The sequence below is a fragment of the Pseudorca crassidens genome, chromosome 10 (genome assembly GCF_039906515.1).
Source record: "Pseudorca crassidens isolate mPseCra1 chromosome 10, mPseCra1.hap1, whole genome shotgun sequence".
NCBI classification, from domain to species: Eukaryota; Metazoa; Chordata; class Mammalia; order Artiodactyla; family Delphinidae; genus Pseudorca; species Pseudorca crassidens.
The window spans coordinates 5565876-5580458 of record NC_090305.1 but is presented as its reverse complement, the minus strand read 5'-3'; positions in this window follow the sequence as shown (position 1 = coordinate 5580458).

The following is a 14583-nucleotide window of genomic DNA, read 5'->3' as shown; positions in this document are numbered from 1 at the left end:
ACAGAAAGCTAAGGAATCAAATCATCAAAATGGCAGAAATAAACCCCTCCTGAAGGTATGGCATGGCCTTCTGGGGAGTAAGTGGGTAAAGTGCTGGCCCCCAGGAGTCACTGGGCTTGGAGGGCTGAGCTCTGGAGGGGAGGGTGGGCTGTGAGACTAACCTGGAAAGCGCCCTGTGAAGGCCGTGGGTGTGTGGACTGTGGGGCTTCCCCACTGACAGTGTCAGTGCAGGACTCAGAGATCTAGGCTGCTGTCATTAGTGGAGAGCTGTGGTTCCCTGCTCTGGAGAGGAAGTTGCCCGAAGTGCAAAGGTGATTGTAATTGTAGTGATAAGCAGCCTGGTGAAATTGGGCTGGAGACCCCGGCGGGGAAAGGACCACTTCCTTGAACAAGAGGCTGCTGGCAGCATCCCAGGATGGTGGCCAACCTTTGCTGACACAGTAACAGCTGTTTAGAAAAATTGGGCTGAAGAGGCAGAATTTCATAGGAGTTCCAGCCATAAGCCTGCGGCCAGGCGAAGTGGCTTCTCTATAGATAGAGGAGGAATTACAGAGACCAGACTCCCTCGTCAGCATAGCGTGTGGCTCTTTGCTACCCTCAGACTGGATCACTGGATTAGCAACAATCAGTAAGCAAGAATAAAACCAATGTGGTGTCTGTGAAAAGATTCTTTATCAGGAAATCCTACCAGGAAGATTCAGAGAAAGTGTACATTTCTAGAAAATATTTGTGGCAAAAAACCCCAATGAATTTCAGATACCATCTGCTCTTTACTCTCAATAATATTAAAAAATGCTCCGCATAAAATTAGATAAACTGTAAAATGACGTGACAGTGGAAGATAATGCTGAGATGCAAGCAGCACTTAAAGGGAAATAAATGAGGTGTGAAGAAATGATTTAAAACTAAGCAGATAACAGCAGTGTTTCAAAACGCATTAGAAGCAGTAAAGAGCAGACTTGACCCTGCCAAAAATTATTTCAGTGATACAGAAGGCAAGCCAGAAAAAATATATGTATATATAATGCAAGAAAAGAGAGGAAAAAGTTGGGGGGATTTCATGGTCATACATGGAGATCCAACATGTGGAAAACTGTATTTCTGAAGATGATACCAAGAACAGATGGAAGAAAAACAATATTTGAACATATATAAAACTTCCTAAAGACTGAAATCTCCCAATTAAAATGGCCCACTGGGTACTAGGCAAAATGAAGAGATTCAAACACTTAACATACCCCGGTGAAAGTTCTGAAATTTATGTAAAAGTAAAGAACCCTATTAATGCCATGAAAGAAGGTATACACAAAAAGGAAAAAAAAAAGGAAGGAAGGAAGAGAAAGAAAGATAAGAAAGAAAGAAAGAAAGAAACAGAAAAAAAGAAATACAAACTGGCCTCAGGATTTTTTTTTAATAATATGATGCTAAAATCAATGACGCAGTCAATGTCTAGAGTTTTGAGGGAGAAACTTTGTGACCCCAAATTCCTTATGTAGCCAATCTGTCTTTCACCTGTCAAGAACAGAAAAAAACATTTTCAGAGATTCAAGGGCTCATAAACTTACAGTCCATGTGCAGCCCCTTGCTACTCAAAGTGTGGCTCACAGCAGCATTGTATCATCTGGGACCTTGCTGGGAAGCAGAAGCTCTTCTCAGGCCCCACATCAGACCTTCTGAATCAGAATCTGCATTTTAACAAGATCTCCATGTAATTTATATGCACATTAAAGTTCCAGAAGTACTGCTCTAGTAAACCAAGTAATTAATCAAAATGTAAATTGCACCCCCTCCCCCAATAGTGAATCACAGTTGAGGACCACAGTGAACATTTAAATTAAGTACCATAGAATCAAATCTTAATAAGTGTATATTGAAAGTCTACCTATACATTTATATAACATAAAATAATAACCTGAAAATAAATGTCTAAAAGCTAATATAAATAGGGAAAGAGAATAGGTGACAGAAAATAAAAAGCCTGTTGCATCATATGGTTCAGCAACATTCAATAAAATTCTTAACTTTTGGGATGTTTTATCCTTGGAATTGGTAAACAAGTATGTATATGTATGTGTGTGTGTATGTGTGTATGTATATATAATATATATATATATTAAATACGTTAAAGACAAATGATACCCAAACTATAAACTAGCTTTAAACAGAGGGCAAAAATTCACATAATGTAAAAGAAAAAAAATCAGAACATATTCTTTGTGAAAATAAATGTAAGTGGGATAAACTCCCCTATTCACAAAAGTAGGCAGATTTCTGTCAGTGAAAATAGCTTTATTACTTATCTTCAAATCAAAGAAAATATAAAGTACAGAGCAGGCACAAAAACTCTCCTGAGCTGCCATTATACACAAATAATCATTATAAATGTTCTGATGATCATTTTTCCAGAAAACAAATCCATTTGGGTTTTACAAATGGGACAATACGATGCATGTAGTTTTTTAACTGCCCATTAAATATGATGTGTCTGGGTGTATTTGTAGCTGTTGTTTGTTTGTTTGTTTCATATTTTCATGCTAGGGTTCTCTGGATCTGTGGTTTAATGTATTTCATTCATTTTGAAAATTTCATTTAAAATATTTTTTTCTGCATAGTTATCTCTCTCCTCTTCTTCTGGGAAACTAATTACCCATTGTTACTTCTTTTTCCAGCTCTCGAAGCTCTGTTATGTTTTGTTTTTCACTCTTTTGTTTTCTTTTTGTGTTTCAGTTTGGGTAATTTCTATTAACCGATTTTCAAGTTTATTGATTCTTTTCTCAGCTCTCAAGTCTGCTGAAGAGCCTGTTGAAGGCATTTTTCATCTACAGTACCACAGTTTTCTTTCCCCTAATATTTCCTTTTAACTTTCTCTTCTCACTCCCACTTCTCTGCTGAAGTTTCCCATCTCTTTATGCACGTCATATGGTTTTTTCCCCTAAGCGTCTAACATATGAGTGATAGTTATTTTAAATTCCTTGTCTGATAGCTCCGATACACGGGTTACCTCTGAATCTGGTTGTGTTGATTGCTTTGTCTCTTGACTTTGGTTTTGCTTTGTTTTTTTTTTAAATTTTGTTTTGTGTGTATGTCTTTAATTTATTTTATTTATTTTTTTTTTTTTTTTGCGATACGCAGGCCTCTCACTGTTGTGGCCCCTCCCATTGTGGAGCACAGGCTCCGGATGCGCAGGCTCAGCGGCCATGGCTCACGGGCCCAGCCGCTCTGCGGCATGTGGGATTTTCCCAGACCGGGGCACGAACCCATGTCCCCTGCGTCGGCAGGTGGACTCTCAACCACTGCGCCACCAGGGAAGCCCTGTCTTTAATTTTTGATTGAACGTTAGACATCATGTATAGACCAGTCGGCCCTGAGGTAAATAGTATTTACACATGTAAGTGGGCATACCTGTTCGGTTAGACCTTTAGTGTGGGTGTTGAGTAAATACATTCAGGAGTTGACGTGGGTTTGAGTTTTCTTGTTATGGTTCCCTTCCATGAAAACTGGCTTCAATTCCTCTAGCATTAGCTTGTGCTTAGGGGCTGGGGTTCCAGAGGGTCTTTCTCAATGTTCCTGCTCTACCCTCAACTTCCAGTCTTCCCTGTGTACCTGTGCCAAAGAGGGGGAGGTCTCTCTTCATGCTCTTGCCCCCTTTCCAGAAGTAGACCGTTCTTGCGTACCACTTGGTGCTTGCTAGCCCTGTGGTGGGGATAGGGAAGGTTGTCCTGGTCCAGCTTCAGTCTTAGGCTGGTCCTCTCTGCCTGGGTCTTAGGGTGGGGCTTTCACAGTGATCCCGCCCCTTTTCCCATGATAGCCAAAATGCCTCGTATCTGTGGTGAGTCTTGTATGCGGTAGTTCCTGCCCCTGCCCTGGATGTACGAGACTTCTATTCAGTCCCAAACCAAGAATTGTCTCCTGCTCCTTCTCCAGGGGTAAAGGATGTTCCTTTTTTTTCTTTTTCCTTTTTTTTTTTTTAACTTTTCCCCAGCCGCCCCAGCTTACCAGTGTCCCAGCAAACTAAAACTTTTTTTTGTTTTTTAATAGGGGATTAGGGTCCAATCAGAGTTTTGTGCCTTTCCTACAAAAGCAGCCACTCCCATTTTCAAGGTCTACACAATCAAAGGAGTTTCTCTTGGTCTCCTGCTTTGCTCCTGATCTTTCTTGTGAGCATTCAGTGGAGGTCCCTGTAAAAGACCCTGAATGTGAGTGCAAACTCCCTCTGTGTCTGTGCTCTCAGGGGTTCTGTACTCTACGGCTAGCCCACACTTGGCCCTATGCAACTCATTTTAAAATCTAGCTGAATTCTTCTTACTCACGTGTATGGTCCCAGCATCTCTTCCTCCTGTGCCCTGCCGTAGATGAGTCAGTACTTGTGTCCCATTTTTCCTTGGAGGGGCCTGACTTTCCTTGCATTTAAGGATACTTTTTTTGTGCTGTGGCCTCCGCTCTCTAATAAGTTCATGAAAGTTAAAATGTTGCCATTTTTCTGGATTTTTCCCCCATTGTTAGAGTGAGGCGGTACTTCTTCCTGCTTTCCCCGTCTGAGGTGGAATCAGGCATGGTTTACAAGTGCTTTACAAGTAATAACTCGTCACTTTCTTTCAACAAATCTATAAGGTAGATATTATTATAGTCCGCATTGAACAGATGAAGAAACTTAAGCACAGACATTTAAATTATCCAAAATCACATAGCCAGAAGGGCGAGAACTGAAATTCAAACTTAAGCAGTCCGACGCAGAGGCTGCACCATTCACCACTAAAATGCAACTGCCGTGCATATTGTAAATGGTCTGAATATACCATTTTTTAAAACCCAGTCCTCTCCTAAGAGATATTGGGTTGTTTCCAATAGTTTTCTATTATAAACAATGCTGCAATTAACTTGTGAAGTTATCTCCCAAAGATAAGGTCCTCAACCTGTTGTGGGTCAAGGGGTATACATGTACTTATTTAAATTTAAAATACCTACTGTCAAATTGCAATAATTTCATTCGTTAAAATTAAATTTAAAGTTTTTTTTCAATTACAGAGTTATAAAAGTGATATAACTTTTTTATAACGTGCTTACTGAAAAAAATTCAGATGAAAAATATTATATATATACACCCATATACTTATGTATATATGTATACACACACAGAGCTCACACCAGTCCTTCTCCAATCCCACTCCTTTCTTGTACCTACCACTATCACAGTGTAGCATGTACAGCGGTAGAATTTTGAAAAGCAGAGAGAGCATTTCATTCAGAAAGCATAGCACGAGCAACATCTGGCCGGGGCAATCAGGAAACCAGCCTTTCTGGAGCAGAGTTACACAGTATAAGAAACAAGTTTGTGAAAGCAGAGGGAGCTATTAAAGCCATGCAGAGGATTTGTGATTCGATGTAATAAGAAATAATAGAGCTGTTCTTTCTTGGGGGCAAAGAAGTGACTTACTAAACCTGTTATCTCAAGATGATCTTGGCAAAAGGAGTTGCACGTGGTTTGGATGGGAATACGTGGAACTGGTCATAATAGCCAAGATACTAGAAAGACAATCCAGGCAGGAAGCGTGGAATATGACTTCCTGATAAGCTGACACGTGACCTACTGGAACTTATTAACTTATCAAAGATGTAACGAACTTGTGCATTATAGGTAGACACGACTATTACAACTTCGTAGGATAACTGTTTGATTAATTTAGCCTGCTTCAATTCCATAGTCAAGTACTATCATTTCTCCCCTACATACGCTCTCACTCTGCTGCCTCATTTCTTTGCTCCCTCCCTTGGCGAAACCCAACTCCTCGTCTGCTCTGTGGCTGCCCTGCACAGTGGAACATACCTGGAGGAAGCCCAGGGGTGTCCCATTGGCTTCAGGTGGGTCCCCAGGCCAGCAGGCAGTCATGCCAAACCGCACTGGTCCATCACTCTCCCATGCTTTTCTGAACCTCAGACTTCCTCTTCCCTCTCCAAACTCCAGTACTTCTTCCCCCATCTTCAGCCTCAGCTCACGATACTGGCTCCCGTTACGGTGACAAAATGGAAGCCACAAGAAGAGAACGGATACAAGGGAGGGGGGAGGGACGGTGGTGGTGGGATGCGTTGGGAGACTAGGATTGACATGTAGACAATACTATGTATAAAATGGATAACGAATAAGAACCTGCTGTACAGAAGAATAAAATAAAATAAAAGTTAATTCTCTCCAAAAAAAAAAAAAGAACAGATACAAGCTCTCACCACCAACCACAGGCACGCACCTCTCCAGATCAGTGCTCACCCCCCGTGCAGCCCTTCTCTTCTTACAGACAACGGTTCGTACTCCTTGGGCCAGCCAGCCTCTCCTCCTGTGCACCTAGTAACATCCCCCCACACTCACTCAGAGACATTGCCCCCCAAATTCTCCCTTCTCTCTCCTACAGCATCAATGTTGCCTTCTTTTCTGGATCATCCCCATCAGCTTAGAAACAGGCTGATTCTTCCTTCAGGTTAAAAAAATCAAAACCCTCTTGCCGCATTCTCCCCTCCAGTTACTGTGTGTGCCTTTCCTTTTCTTTACAAGAGAAGTTTTGGAACGTGCTGTTTGCACCCATTGTCCCTGTTTCCTCCCTTCCTGCCCCCTCGAAGCCACTCCAACCAGCCTTTGCTGCCACCCCTCCACCCAAACTACCACGATCAAGGTCCCCGGTAACGTACACACTGCCAAATCCAGGGGTAAGTGTGAATTCTCTTATCAGTAGGAGGACCTGTCACTTGTCATCCAAACTGGGGCACATTTGAGAGTGAATAGGGTTGTAGCAATGATTAAACCCAGTCCGGGAGTATAAGCTGGGATGGTCCAGGGCAAACCAAGACAAGTCAGCAGATACCAAACAGCTGCTCGCCCCCTCCCGTTTGCTCCTGGCCTTCAGGCCAACAGTTAGCAGGCGGCCCTCCTGCCTTCCTGGCTGCTCCTTGTCTGTCTCTTTTTTCTATTCCTCCTCATTGGCTGGTCTTCTTTTTTTTTTTTTTTTTTCATCTTTATTGGAGTACAATTGCTTTACAATGGTGTGTTAGTTTCTGCTTTATAACAAAGTGAATCAGTTATACATATACATATGTTCCCATTATCTCTTCCCTCTTGCGTCTCCCTCCCTCCCACCCCTCCCTATCCCACCCATTTAGGCGGTCACAAAGCACCGAGCTGATCTCCCTGTGCTATGGGCTGCTTCCCACTAGCTATCTACCTTACGTTTGGTAGTGTATATATGTCCATGCCACTCTCTCACTTCGTCCAACTTACCCTTCCCCCTCCCCATGTCCTCAAGTCCATGCTCCAGTAGGTCTGTGTCTTTATTCTCGTCCTGCCCCTAGGTTCTTCATGACATTTTTTTTTTTTTTTAGATTCCATATATATGGGTTAGCATACGGTATTTGTCTTTCTCTTTCTGACTGACTTCACTCTGTATGACAGACTCTAGGTCCATCCACCTCACTACAAATAACTCAATTTCGTTCCTTTTTATGGCTGAGTCATATTCCATTGTGTATATGTGCCACATCTTCTGTATCCATGCATCCGATGAGGGACACTTGGGTTAACAGTGAGGTGCCACAGGGCTCAGCCCTTGACCCTCTGCTCTTCTCTATACTCGCTCCCATGGTGACTAATCCTATCTCAGGGCTGTAAATACCATCTTACATGCTGATGACTCTCAGTTTTATCTCTGGCCACATCTCTCCCCTGAACCCGCATATCCGGCTGCCTATTCTATGTATCTGCTGACTTCTCCAATGTAGTGTGTTCACTGTTAAGTGACCTCCCAATCCTGTTTCCCATTAAAGTTAATGACACGTCAACCCTCCCAGTTGCTTCGTCTAAAAATCTCAGAGTCATCCACAACTTCCGTCTTTCTCTCACAGCCCTCCCCTACTCAACCAGAAAATCCTCCTGGCATTTACACCAAAACAGATCTAGAATCTGACTACTTCTCGTCACCCTCCGGCCTCTACCCTGGTGTGAGTCACAGGCACCTCCAGCTGGGATTGTTGTAACAGCTCCCTAACTGGTCTGTGTATGTCCGCCCTCACCCCCTTTCCATTCCTCAGCCCAGCTCTCAGAGCAATGCTGTGTGTAGAGGAAGTCGGAGCATGTTGTGTTCCTGCTGAAAACACTTCTCACTGATGAAAGCCAGTGTTCTCTCCACCAGTCAGAACGGCCATCATCAAAAAGTCTACAAATAATAAATGCTGGAGAGGGTGTGGAGAAAGGGAACCCTCCTGCACTGTTGGTGGGAATGTAAATTGGTGCAGCCACTATGGAGAACAGTATGGAGGTTCCTCAAAAAACTAAAAATAGAACTACCATAGGATCCTGTGATCCCACTCCTGGGCATACATCCAGAAAAGATGAAAACTCTAATTTGAAAAGGTACATGAACCCCAACGTTCATTGCAGCACCATTCACAATAGCCAAGAAACAGAAGCAACCTAAGTGTCCATTGGCAGATGAATGGATAGAAATGTGGTATATTTATATAGTGGAACACTACTCAGCCATGAAAAAGAGTGAAATAATGCCATCTGCAGCAACGTGGATGGGCCTAGAGATGATCATACTAGGTGAAGTAAGTCAGACAGAGAAAGACAAATATCATATGATATCACTTATATGTGGTATCTAAAAAAATGATAAAAATGAACTTATTTAAAGAACAGAGATGGATTCACAGACTTAGAAAACAAACTATGGTTACCAAAGGGGAAAGAATGGTGGAGGAAGGGATAAATGAGGAGTTTGGGATTAGCAGATACAAACTACTATATGTAAAATATCAATAGATAAACAATACTGTGTGGCACAGGGAACTATATTCAGTATCTTGTAATAACCTAAAATGGAAACGAATCTGAAAATATACATATGAAACTGAGTCACTTTGCTGTACACCTGCAACAGTGTCAATCAACCATACTTTAATTTAAAAAGGAACGATTAAAAAAAAAAAAAAGCCAACGTTCTCACTTTCACTTGCCTCACCCTTTGGCCAGGACCTTCAGTCTTTTTCTTTGGACTTTCTCTGTTGAGAGCAATCCTTCAGCTCCGCTCTCTTCCTCAACAATCACATTTGAACCATCACAAAAGCTCCTTGAGAAAACTACGGTTTCTCTTCTTCTTTAGATGCACCTTCCAGAATGTTCTGACCAACAGTTAGAACAAGAGGATGTCAGTGCTTTCAGTACCTGCCTAAAAGTAGCATTTGTAGCCCAGTAATAACTCAGGATGCACCTGTTAAAGGGGTTCAAATGGTGGCATTTCAGTTTCCATATTAAGAGAATGTTCTGTGGGGTCCTCTTCCCAAAGTGGCAACACTTTGGGGGTTCGTTTCACTCTCAGCAGGTGGAAGACAAAAACTGTAGTTTTCCGCTGTCAGCAGCAATTCCTCCCAGTGGAGCTCTAGGAAGGCTGCAGATTTACAGGAAGAGGGCAGTGTATCAACACTATTTGTTAATGGTGGTAACACTGACGCCCCTGCCTGTTGTCTTATTTGTTTGGGACCAGGCTACGATTATGAGGATTCTTTCTCAAGGAAGCTATCATCTGAGGGAAAACAAATGGGACGTTCGTTCATTCATTCATCAAACATGTATTAAGTGCCTTCACCAGACATCGTGTCCACATCTCACCCCATAGAGACTAGAGAGGAAACCTGACACTACACAAACACATAGTTACCGTTCTGTTCGGGGGTCCAGAGAGAAAGGACAGATATTAGGAGAGCGTAGTGGAGGTGAGGGCTAACCCCTGAAAAAAAGCCTCCCTGGAGAGAAGTGTATTTACTTCGTTGTTATAAAAATTCAATTTCCCCACTCTTAGGCATTCTTCAGCTAGAAGGCAGGCTGCTCAGAGGTGGGAATCTAAGTAGGGGCGCTCCTGGCTGCTGCCCTCTGACGTGGCATGTATGTTCCAAGCGGGGCCTGGGAATTCAGAGGAAGGACCGAGCACAGCCAGCCGGGGATGCTGGGTCGTGCAAGAAGGGCAGGCCTGTGATGGGCTCAGAGAAGAGGAGAGTCATCCCAGGCAAAGGGAGCAGCTTGAAGTCTGTCTGGAAAAGAGTACGTTATTTAGTCTTAGTGGAGCCTGGGAGAGAGAGATGGGTAGAAAGAGGTAGAAAGATGGGCTCTACTTGCCAGGCGTGTGGGTTTCAGGGAGAGAGTGGTGAACGTGGCGGATATAGCTGTAAAGCTCACTGATGGAGAAGAGGGCCAATCAACCAAGTGAGCACATAAATCTGCAACAAAATGACATCAGATTGTGAAAAGGGCCACGTGGGAACTAAACTCGGAGGTGGTGGAGAGAGTGCGGTGAGCAGAGGGCAGTGGCTCCAGGGGGGTGCTCAGGGTGGGCCTGGAGGTGTCCCCCCCGGAGGTGATCTGGGGGCAAGAGACCTGAGTGCACCACGAGGCCAGTCACCGGAAAAGATGAGAGAGGGACCAAGCTCGGGCCTTGCAAGTGCAGAGGCAGGAAGTGTCGGAGGGGATTAGGAATAATCCGACAGCTAGAATCCGGGGCAGCAGAGGGCACGGGGTACCGGGTGAGATGGCATCTTTCCTGAAGGCCCTTGAAAACCGAAGCAAAGAGTTGGGATTTTATTCTAAGAGAAAAGGAAGCCACTGAAGGGAATTAAGTGAAAGAGTAGTATGATTCATTTGTAGAAGCTGTGTGGACAGATTGGAGGGACTCTGGAACCCAACAGTCCGGAGACTCCCGTAGATGAGATAAGGGACATGGGGTAGTGGGGAGGGGGACGTTGACTGGAGCTGTGTTTCAGAAATGGAAATGACAAGCCCACTGATGTGACCTGGGGGCTGCAGTGGGACTGAGACCAGCAATAGGAAAAGGGGAGCAAAGTGTGCAAACTGGGTTTCTGGTTTGAGCCAACAGCAGGGAAGTACCGTTTTCTGAGATGGAGAAACTGAAGGCCAAGTGGATTGCGGGGAATCCCACGTGTGGGGTTTGGGCTCAGCCTGTAAGATAGGCTGGTGGTGAGATCGAATAGACAGTGAGCGCTCAGAGGAAGGTCCCGGCTCGGCTCATAACAGAAATGTTGGGGTCATCAGCTTGCAGGTGTGTGTCTCGCCAGGGCTGTGAATGAGATCAGCTAGGGAGTGAGTGGAGAGAGAGGACAGGACAAGCAGGTTGGAGGCTGAGAAGCTAGCATCTTGGGGCTGGGCTGAGGGGCCTGAGGAGAGATGCATGGGGTGGAGGTACAGCAGAGAAGTGTTGGTCCAGGTGTGGATCCAGATGCAGCCAGTGCTGGTTGTCCTGAAGCTGCCAGGAAGCCCAGTAAGAAGAGAGAGCGTAGCCTTCCTCGGATTTGCCAGCGTGGACATCTTTGGTGACTTTGGTGTATGGTGGGTGTGGAAGCCAGGGGGGCATGGGCTGAAAAATGAACTTACAGCGATGTGTGTATAGTTCTGGAAAGATTTTGCTATGAAGGAAAACTAAGGAATTGGGATAGTAGCTGGGGGTCATGAGGGCGAGGGATGTTTTCTATTTTTAAGTTAGGGAACACTAAAGTATGTTTATCTGTGGGTGGGAATGATCCAACAGAGATGGAGCGGTTGGTAATTAACACAGGTGAGAGAAGACTGCGTGGGAGCAAAGCCTGGAGCAGGTGAGGAGGGTGGGTGCCGGGTTTTTGGCTGCTCTAACAAACTACCATGAACCTGGGGGCATAAAACAACACACGCTTCTCCTCTTACAGCCTGGAGGTCAGAAGTCCAAATCAGTGTCACTGGACTAAAGTCAAATTGTCAGTAGGGCCAAAGGTCGCTCTGGAGGCTCTAGGGGACAATCTGTTTCTTGCTTTTTCCAGCTTCTAGAGCTGATTCCTTCGTTCATTGCCGCTCCCTCCATCTTCAAAGCCAGCAGGGGAGGGTCTTCGAATCTGTTTCTGCTCTGGTCACATCATCTACTCCTCTGTCTTCAAATCTGTCTCTGCTCTGGTCAAATTTCCCTCTGCCTCTATCCTGTGATTACATTTAGGGCCAACCTAGGTATTCCAGAATAACCTCCCCACCTCAAGATCCTTATTAATTACACCTGCAAAGTCTCGTTTGTCCTGTAAGGTAACACTCAGCCCACATGGATAGGCTGCGGAGGACTGGCCTTGGCTCCGAGTGGGGAGACTTCCTTCCTTCTTGTAACTAGAGGGAAAAAGGGAAGGGGACCCGTGCAGGGCTGTGTAGATTTGGTGGCGCAAAGATGAGGGAGTTCCTGCTTTTGGCTTCAATTTTCTGCAAGAAGTATTGACAGCTGAGAGGAATGGCAACTGAAGGAGGGCGGACAGGGGAGCAGCAGGGGTAGAGGTCTGGAAGTATTGCACGGAGTGGGAAACTTAACCACCTCTCAGGCTTGGCCAGGGTCCCTGCGAGAGAGCCTGGCCAGGTGTTAAGTATAGGACAGAATCTATGGGATCTAATCAGGAGGCGGGGAAAACAAAGCAGCCGGGTGGCTTCTCAGGAGCCTGTGAGCAGAAGGGGGGCGGGATCGAGAACGAGGGGACACTGAGTGAGAGAACTGTAAGTACCAGAGGGGTTGGGCAGAGTGGGATATTGCTAATGTAGATTTTGGAGACAGTGCAGATTTAGGTGATGACGAGTTCTGAGGTTTCGCTTGGGGAGGGAGTCACTGGGGGACAGAGAGATGGATCATCCACCTGGCTGCTGAAGAAAACAGAGTGGGAAACAACCACCTCTCAGGCCTGATGAGAGACCCTGGCCAGGTGTTAAGTATAGGGTGAGATGGGTCATCCACCTGGTTGCCGGGAATGAAAACAGGATAGAGGTTGCCAGGAATACTGAGACAGGAACCAAAATCTTCAGTGAACGGGGAGTGGGGAGCGACCCGGAAGAAGTTATAGGCTAGAAGTGGGTGGGTGACCGGAACCGGAAGAGCGGTGGGTGCCCTGTTCAATAGCATCCGTGGAAAAGGAGCTGGTGGTTTGCTGGAGGAAGGAGGAGAAAGGGTGTGGAAGGAGCAATGCAAGCAAGGAAGCCCAGCTTTTCTTCCCAACTCGGAGGAGTCAAGGTGTGAAAGACAAACCTCTAACGCTTGAGAGAGCTCCCGTGGTTCCATGTTTGTATTAAGGTAAGGAAAGTAGCTGATACTCTAAGAACGTGTGCTAATGCTTTGGTGGAAGCGTTGGGAGGTCTGAGGTTGGAGGCACATTGGGATGGGAGTCTGGCTGATACTGGATTTTTGGAGAGGATCCCTGGGCTTCCAGTGGTGAGTTTCACAGGATAGAGCAGGTGGAATCACATAGCTAAGGGCCTTGAGCGGCAGTCTGAAGACTCTGTGTTTTACCCTGTAGATGGGGGCTGGGGGAGGGTGTTCACAGCAAACTATCATGGTCAAAGGCAGGCTTTGGGAAAGTTAACTTTCCAGCCTCGTGAATGAAAGAGGCCCTTAGAAGCCTACTGCACAGGCCAGGATTAAGGTCTGATCAGGGTATGAGCACTGAGAATGGTGGAAAGAAATGGTATTTGGCAAGAAATGTGGTTGGCTTGAATTATCAGAGATAAGGGAAAGGAGGGAGTAATTGGGAGACGATTCCCACGTGTTGAGTGTAACTGGTTGGGAGAATCGGTTTTGAGGGGAAACTGATGACTTGGTATTTGGCAAACCTTGGTTAAAGGGTGCATAGTGGCCGGAGCAGTGTAATGACAGGTGAATCACTGGGCGCTTCCCCTGCTGTGTCAGCAGTCACTCCCTGGAGTTTCCCAAACTGAGGGTAAATCAAGGCCAAGCAGGATGCCAGGAAGCAACCCAATGAGTCTCCTTCCGACCCCTGGGGCGGGGCCTTACCTTCAACTACCACGTGCAATCAGGAGTGCGCCTGCAGATGTGAATTGTGAGGTGCCCGATTCATACGATTCACACCTGGGAGCCTCGCGGTCTCCACGGGAGGCAGTGCAGCACGAGTAGGCGTGTCTTTATAGCCTCGATGCAATTGGGGAGTTAGGGCGCCATAGGACGCCAGCCAGGCGTTTTTGGAGGAGGAGCCCTGCGGGATTAGTGTCTAAGAGGATGCTTGGAGCTTTTCTCCTCACCCTCAAGGTAAGGCAGGGCAGGGCACACCCGCACGCGTTTCTCTTGTTAAGCGGGTTTTCATCAGTCCCTGAGCTCAGGCCCGGAATCACAGTTGAGGTCCAGCCAAGAATTTGACTCATTCAGGTGTAAACCCCGCCAATTCTGCTCAGTTTCCTGAATTCTGCTGACAGCAGCTCTTTATTCCTTTTGCCTGAAATCCTGGGGTCTTTGTGTACGTTGAGATGAACCGAGGCTGACATCCCCCTCAGTGGCCTCCCGGCGCTCCAACACTCAGCCCCGCTCCAGGCTAGAGCGGGCAGAGCCTGGGTTTGGGGAGGCGCAGCGCCCTGCGGGAGTAACCCAAGCCGTCCCAGGAAGTGCTGGAGGCCCGGCACGGAAGGCTGTCGGGGGCCCGGACCCACTCCTTCCGCGGGCTCCCAACCAGGCTCTCCGGGCGCGCGCGGGCCCAGCCTCCGCCGGGGAGCGGGCGCGCGCCGGGCGGGGCGGGGCGTGGGCGGGGCCTCTC